The following is a 9,964-nucleotide window of genomic DNA, read 5'->3' on the forward strand; positions in this document are numbered from 1 at the left end:
TAATTTGAAAGAGAAATACACAGACATATATATTTAATAATAATATAATAAAAAATAATATAAATGAGTACCAATCAATATTTCATACATAAGTGTACTCTTAATCCAAACCAAAACAATGAGATAATCTTGTAATTAGCCAAACAATCTTTGCAAGTGTGGAATCCAGTGTACACTAGATTGATTTGCATCTTGTCAAAACCAGATTGTTCAAGGGATACATCGGTTGCCGCTGCTGCACTCCTTCTGCCGATGTTCCATGACTCCATTCTTGCTGGCCTCTTTCTCCTAAGCATTTCACTAAACAGTTCAAGTGCAAATGTTAGCTGTGTGATGACTCCAACTATAGAAATCAAGCAGCGTTACTACTAAAAACGCCATTGTATCTTCTCGGAAGGTCACTGATATGCCACAGTAGTTGCATACACAATTCGCTGTAAGTCAAAACCAGCAAACAAAAGTAATAAACATGCAAAGAAAAGGTGAAGTTGTGTGAGGGAAAGCACTTGCTTGTAACAAACTTACAATAATGGGAAAACCCTGACACCAGTCAGCATATATATAGACTTTTGAAGCATTGATTATTGAAAAATACAAGTAGTACATTTATGTAGTACTTACATTAATGCCTTTTATCACTCTATATCCGTTTTTCCTACAAGAAAAGGGTTTGGTAATATGAAGATGCATGGAAAAAGAAAACATCATTAAGGAAGCATATGCTAGCTATTAATTCTCCAACTTACAAAACAAGATATAAAATTACCTCACAGTAATTCCAAATTGGTTCTAGTGGCATCTATATGCTAAGTGCCAAGCTCTCATTTGAGTTACAATGATCTCAGTTTCCACAACCTGTAGATATTAAAAGACCATAAACCTATCGGTAAAAAAATTCTATGTTGAAATTAAATTTTCTTCCAAAACAAATTACGACATCAAATGTTATACACTATGTTAACGGCAAAAAAATTGTTCTACACTTATGAAATTTTTGATAGGCTGCCAATTATCTATCTAAGGCCAAATGATTCATCTCATTATATATAGTATTGTATATGAAATTAATCCTCCTTATAATATTATTATGTAAAGAATGCTGATTAGGTTAGTCTCAAGAATATGAATCTATACAAATATAATAATGAGAAACTAATGTAGGGGGAAAACAAATGCCAAACACCAGATCAGATTTGAATCAATGTAATCCTATTTTTATGTAGAGATCATCAATCTTCTAGATTGGTCCGCCGACATCGCCTCTCGAAGTAGGCCATCCTTTGCACCACTTGGGGTCAACCTAGACCCTGGCTGTCGCATCTCGATCATTAGCGTACCTATATGATATGCATCATGCATATGAATGAGAACAAACATAAATAACACCAAATAGATAAACTAACTGAAGAGGACAAAACACTTCAGGCAAAGCATCACTATTCCTATGAGCAAACACTAGCTAACTTTGACCCCATAACAATCACACACTTGGAGTTAATCATACTCAACTTTTATGAAACACAGGCATTTATAACCTAAACTTTATTACAAAATTACAAGGTACTTACGTCACACTTAAAACCACAAGACTACCAATCAACCAATCAAGAATTCATAACTGAGTTTCAGACATCCAAATCAGGTGATCCTAGACTTTTTAGAAAGCTAATAGAATTATCTACAATTCATTTATGAACGTCCCAGGTTAATTTAATATATATCAAGGTCAGAAAACATGAGAAAGGCTATGCTGTCCAAATTGGGACAGATTAAGAGATCCTAACTCAAACAGTTGTAACTTAATTTATAGATCACCAAAAAGGGTGATCAAAATTTGTTGGAAAGCTTAAGGAAAGTACTACAATTCTCCTATAATTACTAATGACTGATTCTCAATTTAACTTAGCCAAACAATCCAATTTTCGAAACCTGTACAGAATTTGGACAGATTCTGAAACTGGACTTAAGAAAATCATATCTTTTAAACTACTAGACCTATGGTCATGAAATTTTAGCACCAGCAAGATAAAAGAGTTATCTATAACTTTTCTATATAACACGTTTACAGAAAACATGGTTTACTTCACTTAATTACCTATGTAACTAAAACGATACCTGCAGTCCAAACAGCAAGTGTTAACATGTTCTTTGTATAAGTAATTTATCCATAACCAAAACTCTACCCTTCATGGTTTATTAACACAATCATATCAATGCATATGCGTTCACCAAGCACAACATATCATCACACTTGCCTAGCAATTAACTAAGGAACTTGTGTAATAAACGAAAGAGCAGTCATACTCGGCTGGACTAAAATAAAGTCATAAGCAATCTAGAACTAAACCAAACATTAGAAGACAATGAGGACTAAGACAGAACTTCAGCTTCATAAAATCAATACATTTAATGTAATCAATATTAATAGAGCTTATCGGTGAGTTGCTTAAGACATTAAACCCAACCTACACATCACCGATAGACCATTTATAACATATAGAACCAATTTAGTCACTTTCGACCCATACTTCCCTAAAGGTTGTGGAGGATCAGTACACAGGAAACCCTTATAGATCAGGAGATTACTTCATGGCACACCAAAACTAAATTTGACTTGAGATGATGAAATCAACGACACTGTCTGGTTTACGTGTATCACCGAACACATGAGGAGCGTCACGCTAGGACTATGCCCCCAAGTTATTAAACACCTCGAATATCTCTCCCATACTACACACATATGAAATTAGCACAAAACTACGGCTACAGATCTAGAAATCGTCACACAACACACTGACGCTATGAACAAGAGAACCATCGTGACTAATACATATTCAATTCACCAACAAACCATCTAACAACAAAAGTAAATCGGCTCACCATGACTAAAATTGACTGTGGATACGACGACGACAGACTACATGTTTAGGCATTTCGTCGAACACATGACACGTGAGGTATGACACCAATGGTTAGCTGCGAGAAATGATAGTAGCTTATCGATTCAGTCCCTTCAACGAATACAAAGGATGCAAGAAAGCGGGGACAACAAGGGGCTCACCGAGGTGGACAACGTCGTGACCTAGGCTGCGCAAGTGCGATGTGCTGCTCGACAACCACCAAGGTGCTGCTGCAGGGAGGGAAAGAACATTTGCCTGCACCGTGGGGAACAGATCACCAACATCCAGGGGGAACGCCATGGGGAGGGAGCAAGGGAGCCGAGAGGGAGGAAACACCATGGGGGTTGGACGAGCTGATACGCGCAGAGGTGGAAAAAGACGGGGCGCGAGCAGGAAGATGGGCTTGGCCACCAAGAAGGGTTGCAGGTCGTCGTGTCCATGGCTGAGGGGAGGGGCGAGCTCAGCGACGGCGTTGAGAAAGGGCTAGAGCAGAGGATGGGCGAGCTCGACTAGGGCGCTCGGGGAAGCGGTGCCAAGGCCGACGCTAGGAAGGGCGATGCAGCGGCGCTGGCCACCGGCGAGGACGCGGCCGGGTGGAGGTTCGAGCAGGGGACAGATGTCGTGGCAAGAGATGGAGGCGAGGGCTTGGGGATCCGAGTGGAGAGGATGGTGTGCTCTGCTGCTGGGTGGAGAGGGCGGCTGGAAGATGAGCCTAGGTGAGCGGCGTCGCAGGGATAAGGAGACGGCTGGCTTGAAGATGGATACGTGAATGATTTGGCTGGGAGCAAGTACGAAGGGGATAAGGGAAGAAGAAGCTAGGGCGGTGGGAGGATAATGGAGAATTTAGAATTTTCTTTCTCCAATCTTTAACAAATAGAATACCTAAATAAGTAAAAAAATCTTGGATTTGAATCCGAGCGAGATATAAACAGACCCACCAAAACAATATAGATTTTAACATTTTTGGACTACGCTAACAATGGTAGGTATTTTTGGGATCAGACAAATTTTCATAGTTGTAGAAAATGGAACAGATTAATTACGAATACTCTGTTCGGTTATAGTTATCTCGGCCCGATTTAATTTTGCATCACTTTTATCGTCGAGTTCCAATTAATTTGTTCGGGATAAAAATCGTAAGAGTGGGTCGAGCTTCCGAATTCATATTCTCTTTATCCTTAAAATTTTAAACAGACACCAGACTCGAGATTCCGCGAAATAAATACGTGAGATCGATGTGGCATCAAAATTGTGATCCTTTTGGAAGCGATGTCACGCAACGTTCACGTGGGCGAGAGGCTGTGCGCAGCCTAGACACCGGTTAGCACCTGCCACGCGCCACAGAGAGACACGTGCAACGCAAGCGTGAAAGAATTTCAAACGAAGTTTAAGAAACCGGATTCAATTTCAAGGATTAGAGTTTGGGCAAGACATCGATGGCTCAACTCAAACGATATTGGATTCGAGGTTCCGAAAATTACTAAAGTCTGATTTTTTCAGAATAAATTAGGAACATTTAGATAGATGGAGACAGGCACGATATCAAAATCATGATAGACGACAATGATTAAAATTTAGTGACTTTTACATTCACAGCTATCACGTGTTAACGTCCGCACTCGTGGTCAAGCAGACGATAAACACCTGGGGTGTTACAAGTATACTCACTCACATCTACGACAATTTTTATAGTTTAGACGACTCTAATAGTATCCTTATTTGAGATGGTTTCATACATAGAAGTGTCTAGAATACTCACTACCATCTAAGGCAGTTGTTATTTGAGATGGTTTCATACATAGAAGTGTCTAGAATACTCACTACCATCTAAGACAGTTGTTAAAGTAGTGATGACTCAAGTACTATCCTTATTTGAGACGGTTTACAATAAAAATATATCTTAAATCAATATAAGACATTTGTTATGACATAACTGTCTCAAAAAACTTTTATATTTGAGACGGATTTTCAAAAAACTGTCTTATCTTGCTCAACACTGTATGATATAAGACACTTCTATAAAAAATACTTATATCCGTCTTAAATTGTGTGTCTCAAATAGTCATATATGTAGTAGTGTTAACTGAATTTCTTTCTTGGTTTGTGTTGAGCTTTATGCACCTGTGATAAATGATATCTAGACAAACTAGTTAGTCCACGTGGTTTGTGTTGGACGTCAACCACCAAAATCGATTATAGGAAATTGTTAAGTCCATTTCCCTTTCAATCTTCCTATTTTTGGTGATTGATGCCAACACTAACCAAAGCAAATATGAAGTATAGAAATGTAACTAGTTTGTAATTGAGATAGATGTGCATAGGTTACTTGGAGTTAAACCAATGAAAGACTTTATGCATATGAATGGATTGCTTTTTCTCTTATTTAACATTTTGGACCACATTTGCACCACTTATTTGTTTTTGCAAATCTTTTTGGAAAAATCCTTTCAAAATCTTTTGCAAATAGCCAAAGGTATAGGGATACGATTGCAAGAAGCATTTTTAAGATTTGAAACTTCTCCCCCTGTTTCAAATGCTTTTCCTTTGACTAAATAAAAGCTCCCCCTGAATGGATTCTCCCCTTAGCTTTCTAGAGGGTTTTTGAAATGATTTTCCCTTTTTGAAATGAATACAAACTGAAATTTTTCATACTAATGAGATACCGATTGTAATTTTACTCAAAAGATACCAATTGAAAATTAGAGGCTAACTCAAATATCAATTGAAATAAACTCAACTACTAATTGAAATAAGCATTTGTGAAATTTTTTGAATTGGTGGTGTGGTCCTTTTGCTTTGGGCTTAATACTTTCTCCCCCATTGGCATTAATTGCCAAAACGGAGAACTTGAGAGCCCTTCATACTTTCTCCTAATACTTTTCGCCCCATTGGTAAAGGAAAGTATGAGTGAAGAGTCATACCAAATGGAGAGTTACACGAGTAACGACAAAGGGTAAATGATACCGTCTGAGTTGGAGTGAAAGCCTTGTCTTTGCTGGATACTCCATTTCCCTTTCAATCTAAGACTAATCATAGAGATATACTTGAAAACACATTAGTCTTAGCCTTGGCACAAGAAGAATAAGAAATATTCATTTGTACCAAATGAAAGAGATATGATCAAAGGTATATAAATGAGCTATGTGTGCAATGTTTCAATCAAAGTTCCGAGAATCAAGTATATTTAGCTCATTCCTAAGTTTGCTAAAAGTTTTCTCATCTAGTGGTTTGGTAAAGATATCGGCTAATTGGTTGTGGATGCTAACATAAGCAATTTCGATATCCCCCTTTTGTTGGTGATCTCTCAGAAAGTGATACCGGAAGTGTAATAACCTAAAAAATGTTGACCAAAAGTTGATCTTCGGTGTGTGGATGTGGGAAAAGGGTTGTGGGCCATTGGATGCTAAGTTAGAAGTCATCTGAGGCATCATTTCTTTTCTCCCACAAAAACACCCTAGGTGACCGCCCCCTTTTTTCCCCTTTCTTGGCCGCCCTCCCCTCCCCCTTTCTTGGCCGCCACTCCCCCCCTTTCCTGGCCACCCCCTCTCCTCCCCATTGAAGCATCCCTCCACCCTCTCCACTGCTTCCTCCTCCCTCTAAATCTCCTCCACGCAGCAAGGATCGAGAAGGGAAGGTGCAAGTTGGGTTGAAGAGGAAGAGAGGACCAAGGAGATGTTCTATCCCCATCTCTTCTTGCAGATTATCTTGGGAAACCCTAGGTAAGGATGGGATCCTTGTTCCTCCCTGTAATTAAGTGTTTTTGGAGGTTTTGGATCATGAGGATTAAAGGATTAAAGGTTGGATTAGATGTGGGGGTTAGATTTTGATCTCGAATTTAGTTTCTGCAGAATGGCAGATTCGATAGTTTCTGTTCATGCCAGTTTTCCGTGGTCTTAGTGGCCTCACAAAAATAAAAAGTCTGCCTATGAATCGTAGATAATTTGTAGATATTTCCGTGGCCGCAAAGAACACCTCAATCAGACATCAGATCAGAGAGTTATCGCAGTTTAATTATATCAGTTTTTCAGTCTCATAATTCTGTGCAGAATCTGTTCTCTTAAGATTTAGGCAATTCAATCAACATAATTAAACTTTAGGTTAGTAAGAGAAGTTGTAGATAATTTCATAAGCTTTCCAGAGTGATAAAGAGTGTATTCATATGAATTTTTAAACTCCAGTTATGTTTGTTTTACTGTGGCTGTTTCTGTTTGTCTAGCAAAAATGAGCGGGTCTGTTCACTAGTGGGTTTCATCTAGTAAATGGCCGAATTGGCTCTTCCAACTATGGAGACTTTTATAGAGGGATAAAAGTTATTACTGCCAGCAGAATTTCATAATTTTTGGTTGTGTAGTTTGGGAGATATCAAATTTTGAATTTAACTATGCTGTTGTTTGAAACTGTTTCAGTCAGTTATCTTGTCAGATGTTTTATAAATTATAGATGAAAAAATTTAATTATCCATTGAAGACTGAAGTTGTAGAGTATTCTATGTAGATACTCCTAGAGTATTTGTTTGATATCACCACTGTTATAATTTTAAAGATACAAAATTAATAAACATCGTTGCTGCTGTTTGGCATGTGGTTCAGGGTGGGAGTCTTTCCACCGGGTCTTGGTTTGAAGTGTAGGAGCGATTTGTTGATTGTTGGCAAATGTTTGTGAAATATTTGTACTAAGTTTTATACCCCACAACAGGTGGCTACACTCCGGATCATGCCTAGTACATTTTTCTTCTTCGATGAAGGCAATGGAATGTAGTGGTGGTTGCTACCTTTTTGACTTGTTATTTTTATCGCCTACACTGTAATATTCAGAATTATTGAATTTTTTCATAATTGAACTCTATGATGATGCTTTACTTGATTGTATTATATTGATGCTCAATCATATATTGATGATGATTATGGTTCGAGTATGAACCATGAGAATAATCCACACCCTTGAAGGAAGATAAAATATTATTTGAGGTTTGTATTGTATATGAAGGAAGATGAAGTATTATTTGAGGTTTCTATTGCATCTGAAGGAAGATGAAGTATTATTTGAGATTTGTATTGTATGTGAAGGAAGTGAAGTATATTGATAAATGTAGCATGCCATATGCATTGCATGATTCATTTGCATCTGAAGTTTTGTCGTGACCTATGGTACGACCGTTCCGGTACAACTTAGCATTGTACGTTGCCCGAGGAGGGGTACGATGCGGCTTCATACCCTCAGAAGTATGAAGGCAGAGGACATATACATTGCATTCACATGCATTCATTGAAGTGATATTTGCAGATATTGTTGATGCAGGGAAGTGTTATACAAACTATTGTGGTTGTTCGAGGAAATGAGATGGTATTGGTTATATTGGGACTATTGAGTTCTATATCTACAAGTATTTCTGATCTTAATTGTGATTCCTGTAAAATGTTGATTAATTCATCTTGTGGTTTAAATATCTCGTCAAAATAATTTGCTTGCTGAGATGTTTGCATTACTCAATGCAGGTGCTTGATGCTTATCAAGGGGAGTGGGAAGTACCGGCACGTTGCACACTTTGCTTAAAGAACCAAATACTTAGCTTGGGTTATTGACTTTTGAGGTTCATACTTTAGAGTATGATGTAGTCATAAGCTGGTTCATTCGTGGTTACTTGTCCTTGATGAGAATTATATCATACTAGTATGATTCATTTTGTATTGATATATCTCTTTTGCTTCTGCGATGGTTATAATTACAAAGGAGACGCTGCCAAATTTTATTTTGCTTAGTGTTCGGCTGTTGGTAGTGAAGTCCAGTAGCATCTCGGGGTGTTTGTGGATCTCGGGGTGTTATAGTTGGTATCAAAGCTTAGGCTTTAGATTCTAGGTAAATTGAACCTGAAATTGCACACATGCACATATAGGAAGGGCATGGGTTCAAATATATTTGATATATGTTAATGTCTTTGAAGTGCAGGTGACAATAATTTTACCCTCCCTATTTCTTTACAATGATGTGGTAAGTTGTTTATGAATTAATGCCTGATATAATTTATTTCTAAATTTTGATATTGTTTTATTAATGCGATTGATATCACTGGTCTTTTGTGAGATTGAAGTTGTTATTATGCTTGTGATATACAAGTATGCCTATGTTGTTTTCACCATGTTTTTCATGGTTGAGTTTTATTACAATAATATTGTTATATATGCTTGATTGAGGATGTTTCTAAGAGGAGTGTGAATTGCGTGTTTTGGGTTACAAGGTAACCATCAATTTGAATTTAAGTTGTTGAGCGGTTGGTGGATAGCTCCAACTATCTTTGCGAAGAATGATTGTTTATGTCGAGAAACCAGTTCTGAAAGAAATGAATATTGGTACTTTTATATGGATTTTGGGGGAAGTCTTTACATAGCTAGAATGGCTTACATGTCTCTCTTCTATCGTGTGTTTTAGTAGCCACAAAGCCTAGATATGGTTTAAAGTGGTTGCATGTTAGTCATGCTAATTGTAGAATAAATCTTTGATTTTCTTGATCCATTGATTATGTATTAATACGTTGAGGATCTAATGGTTCTCTTCCCGATGCATGCTTGTGGAGCCATTGTTGGACCACTTATCTATTGGTTTGAATTATGTCATTGCCTAGCCCAGAGTTGGTAGTGTGTGGTTAGTCACATATTTATAAATGATGTGATTGAAAGTCGCCTAGAGGGGGGGTGAATAGGGCGAATCTGAAATTTATAAACTTAAGCACAACTACAAGCCGGGTTAGCGTTAGAAATATAAACGAGTCCGAGAGAGAGGGCGCAAAACAAATCGTGAGCAAATAAAGAGCGAGACACGATGATTTGTTTTACCGAGGTTCGGTTCTTGCAAACCTACTCCCCGTTGAGGTGGTCACAAAGACCGGGTCTCTTTCAACCCTTTCCCTCTCTCAAACGGTCACTCAGACCGAGTGAGCTTCTCTTCTCAATCAAATGGAACACAAAGTTCCCGCAAGGACCACCACACAATTGGTGTCTCTTGCCTTGGTTACAATTGAGTTTGTCACAAGAAGAATGAGAAAGAAAAGAAGCAATCCAAGCGCAAGA

The 9,964-nt window shown here is 38.0% G+C and overlaps 1 long non-coding RNA gene across 1 annotated transcript; it reads right to left on the bottom strand.

Moving 5' to 3' along the window:
- Positions 1-16: 16 nt before the first annotated feature.
- Positions 17-3,717, bottom strand: LOC103641044 (uncharacterized). The gene is made up of 4 exons (XR_560032.3): positions 3,062-3,717; positions 2,881-2,976; positions 767-1,337; positions 17-655 (listed from the first exon to the last, which is right to left on the bottom strand). It is a non-coding gene; the product is annotated as an uncharacterized lncRNA (long non-coding RNA).
- Between the last annotated feature and the right edge of the window lie 6,247 nt (positions 3,718-9,964).

Source organism: Zea mays, chromosome 10, assembly GCF_902167145.1.
Source record: "Zea mays cultivar B73 chromosome 10, Zm-B73-REFERENCE-NAM-5.0, whole genome shotgun sequence".
In the NCBI taxonomy this organism is placed as follows: Eukaryota; Viridiplantae; Streptophyta; class Magnoliopsida; order Poales; family Poaceae; genus Zea; species Zea mays.